The following is a 5,334-nucleotide window of genomic DNA, read 5'->3' as shown; positions in this document are numbered from 1 at the left end:
AAAGCTGTACTGTTTAAAGCTCAGCTGCTGACCTTCTCGAAGTCCAAGAAATGTGGGGTGCGTTTAGGCAGTAATACCAACAATATTCATCTTCTTTCATTTCAAAAGGTTCTGAGAACAGCTGTATAACTTGGCTGCCATTAAATATAACTCTGATTTATGATCTTTGTAATATTTTTGGGTCAGGGCCAGTCTTCACTTTTGCATTTGGTTCAGCCTTCATTTTGATAGCTACTTGTGATGGAGTTCATTCTGTATTATGAGGACAGACAATCATGAGGGGCCTCAAGCAATACATTATATCTATTTAAGGTTATATATGGTTAGCACAGTAGTTACAGTGCCAGTGACCTAGGTTTGAATCCGGTGCTGCCAATAGTTGTGACCGCTGGGCTTCCTCCGATGCTCTAGTATCTTCCCACCCTCCAAAAATGTAGGTTAGTGTATTTGGGTGGCATGAGCTTGTGGGCCGAAAGGGCCTGTTACTGTGCTGTATCTCTTTAAAAAATTCAGTATAATTTCAGGAAGTGTTTCAAATGTATAAACTAACTATCATCCAATAAATGCTGTGGAGCTGGAGTCAAAAATCTGTGCTACATTTGATTTGTTATGATGTGAACCCCCCAGCCTGTGGCTCTCAGCATGGACTAAAGTTATTCCACACTGGAAAGATTGACAATGGTAACAGGATTTTAAAAAAAACCTCTTCCTCTGTTAAATTTCAACTGCATTGGGGCTGATTCCAGCCCCTGTGCAGAATGCTAATTTTATCAATTTTGCCACTAACATTCACTGTGCCCTGATATTAACTTGGACCATTTCTGATATTTCTCTCCCATTTCTAGATGTTTGCCTCCATCTTGAGAGACAAGCTATGTACTGTCACCCTCTGACTCCCACAACTCCCTTGATTATACCTCCTCTCGTCCTGCCTCCTGTAAAGAGGCCATCCCCTTCTCCCAGTTTCTCCATCGCCACATCGCTCTCAAGATGAGCCTTCCATTCCAGGATATCTGAAGTGTTCTTTTACTTCTCTACAATGGTGAATAGTGCCATCTATTGCATTTCCTCCATCTCTTGGAGTTCCTCTCTTACGCTCCTTCCCCTAAACAGAACAGTCCTCCGCATTCGGCACATCATCTTCTATCATTTCCATCAGCTACAAATGACCAACCACCAGATACACCTACCCCTCTGTCTCCTTCCTCTAGCTCTCCACCCTCTCCATTCACAGAGCTATTCCTCCTCCCCCTGTTTTTGCTATGCTCTCCCTCCCTTATTCACCTATTACCCCTTGCCTGTGCTCCTCCACCCTCCCCCACCAAATGTAGATGCCTACATTTTTCTCATTCCTTGATGAAGGACACAAGCCCAAAACATTGGTTATGTATTTTTACCTTTGCAATATAAAATTCAGAGTTTGGCCTGCTGAGTTTCTCCAACATTATTTTTACTTCAATCACGGTGTCCAGAGACTTTGTGTTTTATACACCTACCCCTACCCACCCCTTTCCCCTTCCACAGTCTTCAAGATTCCTGTCAGCTCATCCCTCACCACCCCTGTGCTCCATTGCTCCTGTACTTTCCCCTCCAACCCCAAGAAGGGTATCACTTCCTCTTTCATTTTCTCCCTTACCAACATCCAGGTTCCCTAACAACGCTTCCAAGTGAGGCAAGGGTTCACATGCACCTCTCCGTTCAATGCTCTTGATGTAGCCTCCTCTACATGGGTGAGCCAAACACCGACTCAGGGACTGTTTCACAGACCATCCACTCTCTGTCCATCCGCATTAGCCATTCTTAGCTCCCAGTTGGATACTGTTTGAACTCTTCTTCCCATTACCACACAGACCTGTCTATATCATGGACCTTCTAAACTGCCAGAGTGAGGCCCAACATAAAACAGAGAACACTTCATATTCCACATGGTCAGTTAACAGCCCAATGGTATGAACGTACAATTTTCTAATTTCAGGTAATGAGCTTGCTCTACCCTTCCCTCCCCATTCCCAACCACCCCCTCCCAGATTCCTTCCTTCCTCTTTAATTCACAGATAGCGATTAACGTACCAGCAACCTCGTTTTGAATCCGGAGCTATCTGTAAAGTGTTTGTACATTCTGCCCGTGACTTGTATGGGATTTCCCTGGGTGCTCTGGTTTCCTCCCACCCTCCAAAACTGTAGGTTAATTGAACAGCATGGGTTTAAATGGCTGGAATTTGCTTCTATTGAAATAACATTTTTGTAATTTCAAAAATCTAAAGTTATATCCTGTCCCAACTGCATCTCCCCACTGGATTTTTATCTCTTTGTCTCCCCATCCTCCCTCCCCCCCACCTTAGTTCCATCTGGTCTCTCTTTCTCACCACCTCAATTTATCAAATTCCAGCACAACACCTTTGCCTTTGTCTTCTAATCACCCACTCCACCCTGGCCCATTTATTTTTATATCTCTCTCCCTTTGCCTGGCACATCACTCTTCTGCTTCTATCATGTTTCATCTCTACCTGGTCTCGTGGAGCCTTTGTCTCCAGTGGTATATCTAGGTTAAGTGGTGCCCTACAGCTGCCACTAACATCAAACCCCCATTTAAAAAAAATCTTCACACACCAATTGTGCCGCTGCTACCCGACATATCCCCGTAAATTACACAAACATTGCATTAATATATTAGAAGTCTGTGTTCCTTACCTGCCGTTTCAGTGGGAAAGTGCAGCCCATAGCTCTGTGCCCCTGGCCTCCTGCTAATAACCAGGTCAGTCGACATTGACTCACTCGAAATATCCTAGGTCACATATCAGTCCAGTCCCCCGTTCCATCTCTAAGTGCTCTTAATTTACTGAATCAGGTGATGAGGATGAGCAGGAGGAAGATGCCGCAGACCTCGGCTCAGACTCGCACAGGACCATCATCACATAGGATGATGTTGGTTCCTTTCAGTCAATTTGTGGGGTTTGGTATGATACTCCACTCCTCAGAAAGGAACAGCAAGTGTGTGTGTGAATGGAGTAGGGGTTGTACGGTCCAGACTCACCCTCTTAATACCCCTTCCCAGATCCAGTGTCATGGTGGGTTCCAAGATGGCTGGGAAGCTAGTTTAGTTGCTGACCACCCAACCATGCAACAGGTAGCACAGGTTACATGGTACCAGTAGCACTCAGACAAGTGACACTATTACCATTCTTAATCATTATGAACCATTAAACCATACAACACTGCAGCATAGAAAAGCCCCTGTAGAGCCATACATAGACCCATTAAACCATACAACACATAATTTAATGGGGATACATACGCACGTGCACACACAGTTTATAGCGACCATGGAAAACCCTAGCAGCAATATAAAGCATACATGTACAGTTTATAGCAAGTGCGTGGGTAACACTGTGACCGTAGGAAACCCTAGCACTAACGGCAATATAAAGCACATACCCATACAGTTTATACCAAATGTGGGAAACTCACACTGCGCCAGCGACTGAGAATAAAAACACGCCTACAAATGAATTTTATTATAGCACTCGTGAGAAAATCCCAGCTGGGTGCTGTGATCAGGAGTGCAGTGCTAAATCTTTAGGTGCTGGTGTGCCAACCCAGGGGCTCCAGCCTGGAGCCCACCAGAAATAGTGACATGGATGAAACAAATAGAGGGTTATGACTACAGGGGTGGTGGGGTGCGGTGCTGTGCTGGAGCTCAAGGGAACTCACTGGGGCAACCTCCTCCAGAGCAGTGGCACTGTCAGAGCAGTTCCAGATGGTGGGGGCTTATGGGTAAGGAAATGGTCCCAAAAGGCCAAAGCAGATCAGAGAAGTGCCAGAGGGATGCTCCGGTGAGCTCGTCCGGCAGTACTGACCTCTAAGATGGAAATTTAATACAGTAATTAAAAAAATACATGCACACACTGATTGGGTACTCGGTACAACAATCAAGGAAAACAAATACGGTTGCCAATCCCACTCCGATGCCACCCCTTGACTGACTCAGTCAGAGACAAACACACACACACACACACACACACACACACATGGGAATCCTCTATACACCTACTAGCTACTAGGTAGGACCTTACTAGGCCAAACTAGGGATACTAATTAAACACTTTCAATCAATCAAGTCTCAATCCTTTAACAGTAGAGTGCAGTGCACATCTTAGCCAACAGGCAACAACTTACCCTTACCAGCAATTGGTCCGATGTTGTTCTAGGCCTGGAGTGATCTGTGTGAAGCAGAATTATTCCAACTCAAGCATGGAGTGGTCCCAAGACTGAGTCCCAACAATGGCAAAGAGGGTGATTGGAGTACACATGGTGTCCTTTATGGTGCTGAGGGGTCCAGCCCAGGTTGTTTACAGGAGTCCAATGGCTCAATGCCAAGTTGGCCAAATACAAGCAGACTGGCTGGCTCCCAGCCCAAGTAATTTACAAGGGCAAATCAATGGCTCAGTGCTATTAAGGTCAAGCCAATTACAAAGGCCAATGGCCCAAGGCCAAGTACAAGGGGATTTAACTTGGCCAATGCAAGGTATGGGCAGTGCTGCTGGGTTGTGCTGTGACTGTCACGACCCTTCACTGGTCATTTACTACATTACATAAATACATACAATACAGAGTGGTAAAAAAGTAATTCAGTCAAATCAGATCATATTACCCTTTTCAGTCACACACTGTACACATCCCATTCAAGTGTCATTAAAAACTCACACACTCTGAAGAGTTTGCGACTATTTCCCTGGTGCTGGCAGGCAGATTGGTTCCAGCGGACCAGCTGCGAGGTGCGGCTTGCGTGCTGTACTGCTGCCCTGAAGTGGGCCAATGGCCTTGATAAGCAACCTGATGAAATACCGACCCGGCGCTGGGAGCGGTACTCCAGGATGCTCAAGAGTAAGTGGGATTGGGCTAGCTCAACTCAGATATTGGGCAGGTAAGGTGAGGACAGTGACACCCTCTGATATTTGCGCCCCTGTACTCTGCCCCACCTCCCATACCCCAGATATGCTTATACTTGTCTCAAACTGTCCTGTTTGCACTACTTCTACAGCAGTGGTTTTCAACCATTTTTTTTTTTAAACCACTCACATACCAGTAGTAGCCCCTTACTAACCACAGGATGCTCTAGGAAGGTGCTTTGTGGTTAGTAAGGAATTACTTAAGGTAGTATGTGAGGTGGAGGGGGAAGGTTGAGAACCACTGTTGCTGTGTGGCCTGCTGATTTCCTTCAGCAGATTGTGTTGAGTGCAATATATGATTGATTAGACAGGAATAGTCATATTAGAAATCCTAAACGAACACATTAATCACAGATTATAAAGGTTCCAGCAGATGATGATTTGG

The sequence above is a fragment of the Narcine bancroftii genome, chromosome 3 (assembly GCF_036971445.1).
Source record: "Narcine bancroftii isolate sNarBan1 chromosome 3, sNarBan1.hap1, whole genome shotgun sequence".
NCBI lineage: Eukaryota > Metazoa > Chordata > Chondrichthyes > Torpediniformes > Narcinidae > Narcine > Narcine bancroftii.
Note: the sequence above shows the minus strand (reverse complement) of the source record.